The sequence below is a fragment of the Mytilus edulis genome, chromosome 11 (assembly GCF_963676685.1).
Source record: "Mytilus edulis chromosome 11, xbMytEdul2.2, whole genome shotgun sequence".
In the NCBI taxonomy this organism is placed as follows: domain Eukaryota; kingdom Metazoa; phylum Mollusca; class Bivalvia; order Mytilida; family Mytilidae; genus Mytilus; species Mytilus edulis.
The window spans coordinates 61843784-61860928 of NC_092354.1; the positions used below are offsets into that span (position 1 = coordinate 61843784).

Genomic DNA, 17145 nt, shown 5'->3' on the forward strand with positions numbered 1-17145 from the left:
ATATTATCAATTGACTATCATAATTCGTGCAATTACGTTTTATTATATTATCATGATTATATAAGAATTGTCTCCACTTCAAATTATGAACTCTTTCATGATCTGTTCACCCTTCCGAAGCACATGAGATCGACCACGGCTTTACTATTTTGGTTGGGTTATGATGTTCAATCTCTTAGTTTTTATGTTGTGTTTTGTAAAACGGAAAACGAGGTGTGTTTCATAATAGCCACGCCAAGATTTCCAAATAGTGTGTTGATATTAGTTAAAAAATCCTTAATGAAATTATATTTTATAATATAATGCACAAAATACAGTGAATGATAGATGGGTTTGATTTTCTTGATTATCTATTTTTTTTTAATGATTCCTATTCAATGTTTTAAGTATCTCGTTACGTGTTCTCATAATCCCACTAACGGAACTCGAATCAAAACATAAAACGGTTACTGTTTCCTGTGTAGACATTTGTGAAATCAGTTTATATCTTGCTCTTACGAGAAACTTTGAATTCATGTCTTTATTTGCAAGTAATTCTTATCCTTTTGTTCTTTTTTTATTTTTTAGCGTTCCAAAACATTAAGCATGCGGATTTGTTTCACCGAGAGATGGCAAAAAAAGAAGTATGTTTATCTTTACATGTAAGTTTTAATATAAGTATAATAACATAAGTTATTAAAGAAATACATTAAATAGTTTCGGTCAATATAACATTATATATTAAGTGATATTTTAACACATTAAAAACCCATATGAAATTAATCTAGTAAAACCATGTACTTTGGTCTATGGCAATTCTCTGTTAAGACAATAACAACTTCCATGTAGACAATATTCTTCTTTACCATGACCTTGGCATACGGGAATACATTGAAGTCGTGTTGCACAACCTGTAATTTAAAAAAAAACGTACTGTATATGTTTTAAAGACATATTGAGTTTTTGTTATACACAGGTGATATATAATTCGGCTTATTTCTAAACATTTGTCACTTGCATACGTCCCGCCATTTTGTTCTTGTTTTATGATAAATTTTGTTTCCTTTTGTTTCATTTTTCCTTATGTGTTTGTCTTTATGCTTTTTTTGTTTCTTTAATACAAATGACGTGGCTCTGTCCTAATACAACCCGTCATTGTGTTATAGTGCTATTGTAAAACGATTTGTACTCTTGTCTTTTATTTTTTCTGATATGATTTGTCTATTAGCCTTATACATTTTAAAGATATATACATATGACTTGGCTGTGCACTGATACATCCCGTCAGTGTGTAATTGTGGTACGGTACAATTGTGTATTTTTGTCTTAAATTTTTGATAATGCATGCTGTCACGTGACCATATACCTTATGAATTGCCAATTTTATATTAATTCATTATACTTACGTAATTGGAAATTACATTAGGATTTATATCTCCCCCTGATTAGTTTTTGAGATAGACGCTTTTCATTGTCAATATGGCAGAAGCTTTCATTACGCCATTAATTCGGCAAGTAAGTCTCGTAAAGCTAGCAGCACGTGTGTTAAAGAAGTATCAGAGGAACCGGAGACAATGTCAACAACAGGTTTGTCTGTAAACATAGAAAATGAATTTAGGGCAGAAATTTCTAGTGTCAAAGAGACCGTTAATTCGGTGAATTCTCGACTGGACATTTTTCTACCTCTTTTCGAGAAGTTCGTTTCTCAAACTGTCACTTCAGGTGGACATATAGAAACGGACAGAGAAATTGCCACTTCAGGTGAGCACAATATTTCTCAGGACTCGAGGGACATTGCCACGTCAGGTGGGCAAAATTTTCTCAGACATGCTAGTGTTGCAAATCATGACAATGACATTGATGATGCAATTTCCCTTCAACCGGATAGAGACGAAAGAAGGGGTCTTGATTTAGATTTAGATTCTGACAATGAATCCCAACATTCTTCTGTGAAAAACAGTACACATTACCGTTTTCAGAGATATTCGGTAGTTGATAAGGACTCTCTTGATACTGAAAATGTCAGTAGAGATATCCTTGGTGATATTTTTGGTGAAGATGCCAAAACTAAACCAGACAAATCTGAAGCTGGTATTGTCCTGGATCAAAGTCAGATTAATATTTTGAATCAATCATGGCACTGTGATAATCCTTTATTATTGTCAACTTATAAAGAGGAATATAGGGCTAGTTTTCCAGTGAGTGATAAATCAGCTGATATTCTGAACTTACCAAAACTAGATGACATTTACTCAAACTTTACTGTGTAAACGACATGGTTCTAATGCTGGTAAAGCTCATAATAAACTATTTTCTAAACCTGAGAAATTTTTTGAAAATATGGCTTTCAAAGGCTTTCAAGTGATGGTGTTCTTTGGAAAGATTTTGAAGAGAAACTGAAAAATCGTTCAGAGACAAACAAACAAATTAAAGATTTACTACCAGAATTAACTCGTAAATCAGCTACCTCAACTTCAAGTTTCAAGAGGAAGAGTGCTATCATTCATACTAGTCAAGACACTAATGGTCCTAAAGTGACTTTTCCAATTTACGCATTCCTAAAGTAGCAGCTAAGCCTAGTGAAAAAAAAGGTGGTTTTAAACCTAATTTCAGACGCTTTGGTTCTGGTAGAAAAGAGGCTGATGGTGAAAAGAAAGGTTCTTTTCGTGGCAATGGTAGATCTAAATGACTACAAAAAGCAGGTAATTTTTTTATGTCAGAACCCTGTAGGAGTTCGTTTAAAACTTTTTTTGGCAAAATTGGACAAAAATAACAAACGACAGTTGGGTTTTAAAAATAATAAAAGAGGGTTACAAATTGGAATTTTCGGAGAAAATCCCACAAACAGGAAAAGACACTTCAAAATGGATTCTCTAAACAGTGTCTTAAACTTAGTACAAAAAGGAAATTGGGCAATTTCTCTCGATCTGAAAGATGCTTATTTCCACATACCAATTCACGAAACACACAAAAAGTATCTAAGATTTTGTGTCAACAATCAGTGTTACCAATTTTTGGTGCTGTGCTTCGGTCCAACATCAGCACCACGAATTTTCACAAAAGTGTGTTCCGTGGTGGCAGCTCATTTAAGAGCCCAAAATATTCGTCTATCAACTTATCTAGACGATTGGTTTTTGTTAAATCAGACCAAAAAAATGCTGATTTCAGATCGAGAGAAAACGCTAACACTCCTAACAAATTTAGGATTTGTAGTAAATCTAGAAAAGTCAAGCCTAATTCCAACACAATCAATAACATACATAGAATCAGTGTTTTCTCTAAAAGAAGGAATAGTTCGTCCTACATCAGAAAGGGTGTTAAAACTCCTTTCTGCAGTAGAACTTATCTTAAACAAGCAAAATCAAGCAACAGCAAGAGATTTTTTACAATTATAAGGTATTATGGCTTCATGCATAGAATTAATTCCAAATGCAAGACTCTTTATGAGACCAATTCCTTTATCATTGGAAACCAGTTTGTCAGAATCTAGGAATAAAAATTCCTTTTTCAAAACATCTAAAAGGTCACCTAAGATGGTGGTTAAAAATAGAAAATTTGGTCATAGGCAGATCAATAACACCTTGGGAAACATCAATAACAGTAACAACAGACGCATCAAATTCAGGGTACGGAGGTCACATCAACAACAGTCTCATAGGTCAGGGTACATGGTCAGTAGAAGAAAAACTTCTCCACATAAATTCTTTAGAAATGGAGGCAGTTTTTCTAACTGTAAAACATTTTCTCCCAAAATTGATAAACAAAAATGTTCTTATTCGGTCAGACAATTCAACGGTTGTTCGTTGCATAAAGAAACAAGGAGGCACTCGTTCTCCCCAGCTGTGTATGAAAACTTGGAAACATTGGCAATTAGCACTAGAAAATCAGTTTTTTTCTGAAAGCTGCACACATTGCAGAAAAAAAGAACATTCTAGCAGACCATTTAAGCAGGGTAAAAATTCAACCAACGGAGAGATAACTCATGCAATGTTTCAGATTTGGGAGACACCTCACATAGATCTTTTCGCCTCTGCGAAAAATCGACAAACACAGATCTATTGCTCCTGGAACCAAGACCCTCAGGCTTATGCAATAGATGCTCTAACAATTCCTTGGAACAACATGTATGCATATGCTTAGCCTCCAATTTGTCTAATACCAAAAATACTACAACACATGACGAGGTACAATTGTCAGTTAATTCTAATAGCCCCACATTGACCACGCAGACATTGGTACACAAATCATCTGAAGTACATAATAGATTATCCAAGGAGCCTGCCAGTCAGGGAGGATCTATTACACCAGCCAAAAAGAAACATATTTCATCCAAATCCAGCAGTATTCAATCTGACTGCATGGTTTTTATCGACAAACAGTTTAAAGAGAAAGGTTTTTCTAAAGAAACTAGAAAACTTCTCAGAGCCTCATGGCGCTCTGGGACTCAAAAAGATTACTCTGTCAAATTTCGAAAATTCAATAGCTGGTGTAGTAGACGGGAAATTGATCCCTATAGTGCCTCTTTGACGGAGGCGGCTGAGTTTTTGACATATTTATTCTCAGAAGGTCTTCAGTATAGAACCATAGCTGGTTAGAGATCTATGTTATCCTCATTTCTAGCTCCAATTGGGAAAATTCCAGTAGGACAATATCCTTATATAACTCGTCTTATAAAGGATGTTTTTAACTCGAGACCTCCAAAAGTAGTGCTTTTGCCTGAATGGGACTTACCCTTAGTTTAAAAAAAATTAAAACAAGCACCTTTTGAACCAATGAAACATGCTCATTTGAAATTTATTTCTTGGAAAACTGCATTTTTAATTGCAATTACTTATTTCAGGAGATGCAGTACTTACAATCTTTGTGTATTGGAGAAGAGTCGATTGTTGTGCAGAAGAAAGGGATGACTTTTGTTCGTCATGGACTATCAAAACAGGATAGACCAAAAGATTTTTATTCCGTCTTATCAATCAGATAAATTATTAGATCCGAAGCGTTCTATTTATTATTGTTTGAAGAAAACTGCACCTTTTAGAAACTCTGACAGTGACTTTGAGAACAAGTTGTTTTTATCTTTTATTGAACCGCATAAATCGGTTACATCACAGACTATTTCGTCTTGGATTGTTAATGCAATTAAATGTGCTTACAATGAAAAAGACAAACAATTTCGTGCTCATTCTACAAGAGCCTTGGGCCCATCTTGTGCACTTTTTAACGGCGCATCTGTGAAGTCTATTATGGACACAGCAGACTGGACAAAGGAATCAACCTTTACTCGTTTTTATTTACGTCACATAGACGTTGAAGTTTTAAATTCTGTGTAAATAAGAATTTTGTATTTATATGGAAGAAAATTCTGAAAAAAGAAAAAAAAAGGAATTTTTTTTTATAGAAAATGAAAGAAAATTTTTTAACTGTATAGTGTTGTGTTATTTATATCTGAACTGATGTGAAGAAAATACAGTATACAAAGTACAGAAAGATTCTGCAGCTGTGGATAGCTTAGAAATCTCCTAATGTAATTTCCAATTACTTAAGTATTATGTATTAATATCAAATTGGGAAATTTGTTCTCAAATTTTAATTTTATGATAGAATAAAACTTACGTAATTTGCTCCCACCCACCTCCCCTTTTGAATCTTTTTTTGGTGAACATATTTCGCCGAGAGAGACTGGGGAATCACGCATGCGTGGTGGGAGTCAATATACCTGAGCGCTTTATTGATATTTTAAAGCGCGATCGGCGGTGTGAGTACTAATTAGGGGGTGATATTATTATTATCATTATCATAAAATTAAAATTTGAGAACAAATTTCCCAATTTTAGATGTTTTTACTCATGCGATTAAAGAGTTTTTTTTTGTCAAAAAATACATTCGTGTTGATAAAGTTCGTATAGACGGAAAATCCATCAATGAACGAATAAATTGAGTTGTGTAAACACCAACCGATGGACCACGTTGCATTACTTCCATTTGAAGAAACTTCTACTCTTTACTGGAAAAGACGTTATGGAGAACCATGGATTTCAAATCGAAAGAACATGGTTAAATATAACATCATGTGTGTTTTTATCAGTTACTTTTACTTATCACTCAAAGGGACATAACTCTCATAGGAAATCTTCAGATCGCGTCGGTTTAAAACTAGCCAAAAAAATCTGATGATATATATGGTTCTGAAAAAGAGGTGATTACACGTCAAACAGTTTTTTGGGGACATAACTATTACAAGGAAAAATGTTCTGTTTAAAAGTGTCAGTTTTACAAGCGTATTGTCACGGAATAGAAGTTCCTTCATAATATAAGTTCCAAATGGAAAAAATATTCTGGAATATTATTTCCACAGGAACAAATATTACAGTTGATGTTCCTAACGGAATAAATAGTATAGAATATTTGTTCCATCATGTACAGGTATTCTGTCATTGTTTATAATAAAGTGTCCACTGGAACTTCTGTTTGGTGGAACAAATATACGTTAACAGTATAAACTGATCGATATCAAATATCAATGCGACATCTCTCAAATCAAAATCAAAAATTTATGGGGTTGAAGAAAAAGTGAAAATAATTATAATCAGAACAGATTCAACAGGTCCTACTATGGACAAATGGGAATAGTTTATTATTCGCATCAAGAACTTAATTGAAAGTGTCAAATGGTTGCATATGACACAGATAATTTTTTGAATAAGGTTAAATAAACCCTTAACCGTAAAGAAACGGTTATAGGTTTATATAGCTTTGCGAAGTGGCATGCTGAAGCATAGCTAAAATGATTCCAGGGAAAAATAAAATAGGCGGTTTGGTACTAAATCATTTGAGTGTGATTTCGTTACGTTCCGCAAAGCTCTGTAGGTAGCTTAATGTTTAAAAGCTAATACAAAACACGGTAGGGAAACTAATTATCACTTGTTTATACAACCGGCTAAATACATAGTACTTTAATTGTAAAACGGTGAAATAACTATTATTCTTTATATTGTGATTAGTTTTGATAAAATAGTTCAACATAATTCCTAAATAGGAACAGCCAACATGTGTTTTATACTGATTCTGTATTTGTAACAATGCATTATTATTTGTTACGGGTAAGTTTACTTAATAAAACTTACCAACGTGAGTCGGAACCGCACAAGTACAAATGTTATCAATACAAACTACAAAAACTGGTCTTTCACATGACGTCGTTGAACAATCATTTCGATGACGACATTGTTCTCCCAGGGTAAATGCTGAAATACATGTAAATTTTAGCTTTTATACATTAATACGCACGATAGGATAGACGCTTACTGTTGAGCCAGCTTATGGTTATAGAGGCATTATGTTTTCTTGTCTGTAAATTTGTCTGTTATCATAAAAAAAATTGGATTGATGTTTTTAAACATAAATTGTAGTTAACTTACGAACTTTTGCATATAGTGTATGTGCCAAATCTAGATGGGGAACATATTTCAGTTTTCATGATACCTTGAAATATGAATATAGAAATCAGTATATTTTTAGGTTTGGGTATTATTCAGTCTTTTCATTCAGATATAGTTGTTCCGAGAACGTGACAATAAGATATTGGGCTTCGGGAATGGTGTGTTGTAGACAATATGTTTTGCTTTAATTCTTAACTTTAATGCCGCTTTTTATTATATTATATTATAATTTAATGTTTAGTTTAAAAAATCAATTTGATAATAAACTATTGGGATATTATTATAAATACATTGTTTTTTTTAATATAAGATAGACTAGATGCATCTTAACGACGCAAATTTACAATTAAAACTGTGTTTATTTAAAAGATTTGTATTTTTCTCTAGTACCGTTAAAGAATTATAACTATCAGAACGAGTATAAAAGTATCACTTACCAAACAAACAAGCAAGTGCGAAAATATAAACCTTGGTATTCATTTCGTGTAATATATTTATGAATGACGTCTAGAAATAAACATAGTAAATATACATCAATAGGAAGCTATATACATGACGAAGAATATACATGTACATGATGAGAGCTGCACTTAAATTTGAAAGACGTATTATCAGTAAAAGCCTAAGGTGAAGGAGACATACGGAAAAGCTTGTTTATTTATATACATATGCGTATCTATATAATACAAGTTCATTTATCAACTGTTTTACACTCTTCGTAGTATTAATTGTCATGTGCAACGGTTTTGGATATTTCAATACATTTTGCATCCTAAAATGTTTAACCAGACAGCTTATTTAAGGGCAATTGTTTTCTTTGTTCAACTATACAGTTACAAACAATTCTACTTATTTTTATTTGCTTTTAAATACAGTGAATGTCATTCACAGTAAAACTGTTCTGGTTCTATGAAGATTGATAGTACAAAAAAAATTAAATCACAAAAATACTGAACTCCGAGGAAAAATTAAAACAAAAAGGCTCAAATCAATGGCAAAATCAAAAGCTCAAACACACCGAATATATAACAACTGTCATATTCCTGATAAGGTAAAAGCATTTTCTGATTTAAAAAAAGTGGATAACCCTGGTTCCGTGTAAACAATTTCTTCTAATCTGAGCAACAAGCAACATATGCCATTTTACTTTCAGTTGATGTATTCTTTTATAATGCAAATACTATATCAATACGGATACTACAGTCATTCCAAGTAATCCATTCGTGCTAAAGCTTTAATTTGATACCAACGGTAACCAGTTATGTTTAACGTGTTTATTTACAAAGCCACAAATATGCGTAATAATTATTTTCTGTAAGAGAGGTACTACGTTCTTTCCATTCGGGCCCAAATTACTAGTTCTTTACTACATGTAATCCTCCTTATTACAATCGAACTGAATTATTAAGTAACATTTTTATCTTGTAACAGAAACTAGGTAAACATGCTGTTTTCGAGACAAAAAAAAAGCCGTTAGAAAATTAAAGACGCTGTTCCACGAACGCAAACATTTTGCTTCAAAAAAACAAAAATTTCTTCACTGTGATGAAAAGTTGATTAAAACATATGTTGAAATGTCAAATCGTTTTAGATTAATCATACGTTTACCAATTGCGTCATTGTAAAGGAGAATTCCATAAAAAAAGGAAGGGGGGGGCAGAATTCTGCTAAATTAACAGTGTCGCACCCCTTCGTCCACAAATAGTTTGGCTGATACATTCTTTACCGACAATATAAACTTTACTTTTGAATAAAGATACAATTTGTTTTTAATCTGGAAAAAAGGACAATTTCCAGAAAAAATTAAATCTATTCATATGTCGGGCTCACATTGAGATAAACATGAAGCAGGTATAGTCGGCAATCTTCGGAGGTCGCCTTGATAATTAAAAAGAGGGTGTCTAGACTAAAATACACGCGAAAAACTGATACGTACTATCGAGCCATTCCATTCTACATTGCTTATTTTAGACTTTTTTATAATTTGGATACTTTATAGTATGTTATAAATCACATATGAAATTTTAAGTCAAATAAGTGAACATAAATTCAACAGCTTATACCCCTGATGTATATGTCTGATAAAATAGTAAAAATATTACTAAGCAGCACTTAAAACATTTCTGTCAAAACTCATAAGTCGGAGAGAAACTGAAAAAATGGAAGGCGACGAAAAAACAAACAAGTACACAAAACACTTAATATAAAAGTAGACTGTGCAACACGAACCCAACCCACAATTGCTTCGAAAGAGTAAGCAGATTTTGTTACAGTAGTTGAACCCGTCAAGCTACTCATCATAATTACAAGTTGCCTACAATCCTCTTCCCTTTCATGAATGTGACCTACCGAATTAGACTATTTACCGGATTTGTAATCACATAAGCAACACGACGGGTGCCACATGTGGAGCAGGGTCTGCTTACCCTTCCGGAGCACCTGAGATCACCCCTAGTTTTTGGTGGGGTTCGTGTTCTTATTCATTTTTAGCCTTGGCGTTGTCAGTTTGTTTTAGATTTATGAGTTTGACTGTCCCTTTGGTATCTTTCGTCCCTCTTTTGTAACATATGTTTCTACAAGTATCTGCTAGGGGCTACCCTAACTGATTGTGTTATAACCAAATTCAACATAGGCAAACAATCTGAAGTCAGTTTGTAGTATAGCAAACAAAGAAAAAGATCTCTTGTCATATACATGTGTATAAAACATGTAAAAATAACGTATCATACACCATATATAATGAGTATTTGACAACTCGTATAATACAAAATATTTCGAAGTAAAACAATCATTCTACACACTGCATAAACTGTGTTGAAATTTTTTTAATAATAACTATTTTCATGAAACTTTCATGAGATTTTATGTTTTAGTAATAATGTATTGCTTCATTATTATTATTCTTCTGGTTTATGTTCACATACAATAGTGACATGACAGTCAGGATCAAATCTGTTTCATTTTTTGACATTGATTTATGATATTTGGTTTTGAGATGTATAATTACATAAAGACGTGTTGAATACTAGCATCTCCTTCATATTATCAATACATTTTATCGCAATTACATGTTTTTGAACATGTATAAACAATGGACAAAACTTTTGTATTCTTTTGTATAGATGCTGTTGATATTTGTCACATTTGTGTAACACCTCAAGACGAACTCCCATGACCAAACCTTTTATCAAGTGTACGTACACTATATGTTGCAATGGATTGATGCTGTATATCAGAAAAGATTCGTATGTCAAATTGTTGTCGCAAAGACTTTTTATGTTTTTGGCAGTATTTCATTTTATATCCCTCATTATGATTCACTGGTTTATTTTTGTTAGAAACAAAATCAGTTATTATTAATATAACACACATAAATTGAAGTAAAATGTCTAGTTTAACATGTTAAACTAAGGCACAGATATTTTATTGAAATATCTAGTTATGTGCACATGGTAATTAATATCTGTTGAAATACTGAAGCAGCAATTGAAACTTTATCTTTTAATTACCAATGAGATCTAACGAGGGTGTCGAATTAACCGCGTCTTTAAACAATAGTTTGTTGAGTTACAAATCTCTTGTATTATATGTATCTGTGGAGATCTGATAAAGAACAGTTAAAATTATGTTTCACATAGCTAAAGAGTTTAAAAGAATTTGGTTCTCCTTAGTTTGCAAAGTATGAATACAAAACTTTAATACTGACATTTTTAAATACTGTGGGAGGTAAAAACTCACGGCCAATGTGTCAAATTTTATCAAGGTTGCCTACAGTACGCATTCTATATTTCAGCTGATTGGCGCTAAAGGCCATATGCATAATAATTTATAAATCACCAAACAGACTCGATTTGAATTTACTTTCGTGTATGTTGATCAAAACTTTAACTGTCTATAAACTTTAGGATAATTTAATTACAAGAAGATAAGTAGCAACTTATATTTTAGAAGATATAGATAGTTTCAGGATTTTCATTTGAAATAAAGCATTACTATGAGGCCGTAGAAGGAAACGTGACGGCTTTTAACAAATCACAACGTCATGAATTCTCCTGATTTGTCACGTGTCATTCAAAATGGTCATCTGTAAAAAATAACTATCTAATGTTTCACATTATACATATATACAGATATCATTGTTATGTAAGGATATAAAAGAAATAAGTACTTAGGTTTATGCTTATTTTTTTTATTTTTTTTACTATATATTTTATTTAATATGCTGGTTTATTTGATTATATTTAGATGAAGTTCTTTTTTCAAGTAAACTTAAATATTGACTTTGTTATAAGTAGATTAAAAGCTAACTAACTATTACTAGTATGTTATATACATATACATTTTCATGGATCTACAATCTGTTGATACCTGTAACTTGGCATTGCACAAGGTCATGTTTTTCTCTGGCTGTTTATGACGTCTTTACACTAAATCCATTGTATGTTGGAAGTGTACGGATTGATTGCTTAGTCTTAGAGGCATTATTTTTTTTATTAGTTGTTAATGGCTTTGAACTAGATGTCAGATAACTGCGAGTACTCTCAGAACTGTTCATTGTGTCTTTTTGTGTTGGGATGTATGATTAAGTACCCGGCCACGTCCACTTTTATTTTTTGTCTATCTGATGAGTTAAGCTTTTTTCAACTGATTTTTATAGTTCGTTCTTATGTGGTACTGTAATACCACTGTCCCAGGTTAGGGGAGGGTTGGGATCCCGCTAACATGTTTAACCCCGCCACATTATTTATGTATGTGCCTGTCCCAAGTCAGGAGCCTGTAATTCAGTGGTTGTCGTTTGTTTATGTGTTACATATTTGTTTTTCGTTCATCTTTTTACATAAATTAGGCCGTTAGTTTTCTCGCTTGAATTGTTTTACATTATCTTATCGGGGCCTTTTATAGCGGACTATATGCGGTATGGACTTTGCTCATTGTTGAAGGCCGTACGGTGACCTATAATTGTTAATGTTTGTGTCATTTTGGTCTTTTGTGGATAGTTACTACATCTGCTTTTTAATATTAAAGGATCTAATAGATCTTACAGTTTATATAATAACATAATGACTTGATCAATATTTAAAAGAAAAACATAAATGTCTTCGGTCTAAATTGTATTCTATAATATTGTGATCTTTGGTAGTTGGTGTGGTCAAAATCTTGCTAATAGACCTTTTCAACATCTCTCGACACCTACAGTTGAGAACGACTACGACAGGTAAAATGTGAAGGGTCGTCTCAAAAATAAAAAATAAAATGTGATCATTATTGATTTGATTCCGTTTAATCATTGGCAATGATAACACTTTCCTACAGAGTCCAAATGACATGTTTTTTTTAAAATTTATTATGAAGAAAATGATAGACTTTAAGTCACATTTCATCTTTTAGACGTTTAGCTTCTAGCTGTCCTGGTTGAATTTGGAAAACGAAAAGAACAAATCATGTTTTATTGCAGTTGATATTTAATTAAACAATGATTATGTCGGTTGACAAGGTCTGTAAGTTTTGGCCTTGGATGCCTCTATAATGTACACAATACTTTGTATCATTTCAATTCACCAATTTTGTTATGTTTTACTTCGACCTAAAAAATCAATATGCAATTATACCTCCAGAAATTGAATATGTACATCAACTAAGGTGAAGTTCGGTGGAAAAACACCAAGTTAGTTGGTCGTGTTCACAAGTGTGATACGGACGGACGGTCCATTATTCCTTTTTATTTTTGAAAAAAATCATAAAAGCTTTTACACCACAAATTAAATCGTTATTGGCATGCGGCAAATATTTGGCGAAAGACTCACATAATCACAAAACGGTGAAGAGGAAATGGGTTAGGATTCAGAATGATTGGAATATTTGTTTAATCAATTCAAAATGAAATGTCGTGCAAATACATACGAAATAAGTATATTATACGACAGAGACATATATATGGTGGACGATGCGGACGTTTGGAAATCGAGAAATTGAGAAATCGGGAAATCGAGAAATCAAGAAATTGGGAAATCGAGAAATACAGAAAGCAAAAACGCAAAATCGAGAATTCATTTTGCGTTTTCGCATTTTCGTGTTTTTTCTTTCGTGTTATTGCGTTTTTGCTTTCTTTGCTTTCTCGTTTTCTCGATTTCTCGATTTCCCGATCTTATCTATTTCCCAATTTCTCATTTTCCCTATTTCTCGATTTCCCGATTTCCCGATTTCTCAATTTCTCGATTTAGCTTTCTCGAATTCCCAATTTCGCGTTTGCAAAAATGAAAGGAGTAGTCACAAAAAGGCGAAAAGGCGAAATAAATGGCCGCATCCGACCACAATACATATATTTATTTATTAATTTGGTTGATATATATTCTTAAACTATATAGTCAAAACAGTATAAAACCGCCAATCCAATATGTTACCGTAACAATAATCATGATGGTTTTTGTCTTTGAGACGACCCATCCATTCTACCTGTAAACTGTAGGTGTCATTAGTCGGTGTCGAGAGATGTTGAAAAGGTCTAATGAGGGCTACACGAACAACGTTCACGAATACAATGTGCTTTTTCTGGATGACAATAAATCTCGCAAGCCATGTCTTCTTTACATGCTACAAAAAATAAACAAAACAATATTATACTTTTTATTAAACAGCCTTGTCTATTGCCAAGTATTAAATTGAGAGATCATCGTTCCTACCATCATTTTTGGCCATGATTTTTGTTCTTCTGTTTTTGAAATTTTGAAAAACCTACAGTCGGACACGAGGAAAATACACACAAAATTGGAATTAAAAATTCACTAACTTTGCCATACAATTTTTCCTATCTAAATACTGTAAAGGCACCTGTTTGTCGTTTGGTTGTGTAAATCATAAATGCTCAACAAGTGAACTCGTATTCATTTATATTCATCATTTCAAGCTAAACTCCTGAAAATCTTTCAAAAGGTTTAAATGGGTTTTTTTGAACGGTGAAGGGTGTATTGAAAGTAACTCATACTTCGAAATTGTTGATTATTTAAACAAGGTCATTTTCTTTTTGTAGCAGAACACCTTATTTCAAGGTATGCAATTATATTTGAAGTAAACAACTTTACCATGGGCACGCATACAAGTACACAAGTGGTTAATACAGGTAATCTTAGTTTGGCCTGCGCATCTGGTGTACACACAACCGCTCACGTTGTTACATGACTCTCCTGTGATGAAAACTGAAACGTAAAATTTGTGTTTTTACAGATACAGGTGTGTATAGATAGATAACAGATGTGTTATGAGTGCCATTCAAGTCACAGCTGGTAAAAGTGAACAATTAACCATACGTTTTTTGATTGAGTTAAGTCTGCCAATTGATATTTTATCGGGTGTTTTTCTATGTTGTGATGTTATGCTATTGTTTCAGAAAAAGGGAGAAGGTTTGAATCCATTAAAACGTTTAATCCCGCTGCAAATATTTGCACCTGTCCTAAGTCAGAAATCTGATGTACAGTAGTTGTCGTTTGTTTATGTAATATATACGTGTTTCTCGTTTCCCGTTTTGTTTATATAGATTAGACCGTTGGTTTTCCCGTTTGAATGATTTTACAATAGTAATTTTGGGGCCCTTTATAGCTTGTTTTTCGGTGTGAGCCAAGGCTCCGTATTGAAGGCCTATAATGGTTTACTTTTTAGATTGTTCTTTGGATGGAGAGTTGTCTCATTGGCACTCACACCACATCTTCCTATATCTGATTATAATTTAAAGTAAGGACTATAACACATTACCTTCAAGTTGCCTCACATCGATGCATGTTATTTCAAGAGAAGACCATACTTCGATAAATTTCGTATAAAAAATCCCAGACATGCGACGAACACATGCTTCATACAAAATGTATGCTGGGTGTGTTATAAAACCAAAACATAGCACATCTCATCTGATTAAGAGGGAAATATCATTGTTTAACTAATACCATGTCTGCACAAGCACCTTTGACCTGGATCTTTTTGAAACATACTTTTTCACTCAGATATTACATTATGGTACTAACAATATTATTTGTGATACTTACAACATAAAATGTAGTACTAGCAAAATTATATGTGGTACTTAGAATATAATGTGTGGTACTTTTAGAATTATTCGTGGTACTCACAACATTATATGTTGTACTATTCATAATGTATGTTGTACTTTAAACCTTATCTGTGTTACTAACACTATTATTTGCGGTAGTTACAATACTATATAAGATACTTTCAACATAGCATGTGTTACCTGCAACATTATACATTTGACTTTCAACATAATATGTATTTCTTACACAATACTATGTGGTTCTCCCAACACATTATATTGTTAGTATAACATATAATGTATAGGTTCTACATATATGAGAGATTTATTCCGTTTAAAATAATCAAAACACATTTCTAATGAAATTTTCATGTAATAATTTATTTTATTTGCTAAAAGCTACTGTCAAATCCAGTTAACCAGTCGTAACCCATGGGACCCGCCAAATTGAATTGGATGGATCAACAAATGTTCGATTACTACATTATAATTACTGACAATAAAACAACACCTATCTAAAAATCGCCGTTTTGATATGATTTTATCCAAATTTCAATCGTTGAGGTAACGTAATAACCTTCAGTTGGTAAGTTTTCATTTGTATGACGTCACGTTTAGCCAGGCTAGTTTGTACAATTTGTGAACGATGCCCCCAGAAGCTGAACAGATAATTTTACCCAATTAGAAGTTGATATAAACTAACTGCAAACGGGATAAAGGCCAAATAAATTTGCCACGTGTCCTTACGGATTTATCTGGATCCAAAGTACATAAGTATCATAAGTGTTCATGTGCTTTCACTGTGAGACCAGTTGAATAAGTCTTCGGTAGCGTAAATATACAAATTGGATAATATATTATAATTATCAATATTTATTTAACAGTGAATCATTTAGACATAATACATCGAGAGTATCTCTATGTATTTCTGAGTTTCTTTGTTACATTTGTCGTAGCTCTGTACTTATAAATCATGTCATTGTGTTATTGTGATATGGTTATTGTTCGTTTATATATTTGTGTGCGTAATAATTATTAAGATAATAACACAATGTTGAATGCTGTACCCCTATTGTTTATACCTATAATGTTTGCTTGTTTAGTTCACACATCGCGTTGAATGTTGCAAATATTATCTTAGACATGTAAGATAACAAAAGATGATTAAAATAGTATTACAATACAGACGAAAAAAAGGTTATTAAACTGAGTATAAAATGTTTGCTTACCGAAAACACAGACCAAAAAGAAAATTGTAACTTTGGTATTCATATTTGTTAATATAGTTATGAGAGACGTGAACAAAGAACAAAGTATATATACATCAATAGGAAGTAATCTTCATTTATAAGACAGATTATTATAAAAACTTTAGGTGAAGGTGACATACAGGAAAATCTTGTTTTGTACAAATCTAAACATTATACTTGACCTAAAGATACAGATAATTGTTCAAGTTTTTTCATGTTCGTAGTTAGATTGTCAATTGTTATTTTTATATTTCTTAGTATCCATTGTCATGGATGGCATTCGGGAACATTTCCTTACAGTATATTTGCATCATCAAAATATAAACTAGAGACATAAACCTACTCATTCATGGGCCATTGCATTCTATGTTAATTTTTGCTTTTTAAAGCATTACTACCCAATTTTGTCTCGAGTTAAAATAAAGTGGCAGTCTTTTTATAT

At 32.5% G+C, this 17145-nt stretch overlaps 2 long non-coding RNA genes across 2 annotated transcripts; both read right to left on the minus strand.

Annotated features, from left to right (window-relative positions):
- Positions 1–628: 628 nt before the first annotated feature.
- On the minus strand, positions 629–8009 carry LOC139496025 (uncharacterized). The gene is made up of 3 exons (XR_011657528.1): positions 7853–8009; positions 7101–7220; positions 629–890 (listed from the first exon to the last, which is right to left on the minus strand). It is a non-coding gene; the product is annotated as an uncharacterized lncRNA (long non-coding RNA).
- Positions 8010–12440: 4431 nt separating this feature from the next.
- LOC139496029 (uncharacterized) lies at positions 12441–16793 on the minus strand. The gene is made up of 3 exons (XR_011657532.1): positions 16683–16793; positions 14495–14608; positions 12441–14006 (listed from the first exon to the last, which is right to left on the minus strand). It is a non-coding gene; the product is annotated as an uncharacterized lncRNA (long non-coding RNA).
- Between the last annotated feature and the right edge of the window lie 352 nt (positions 16794–17145).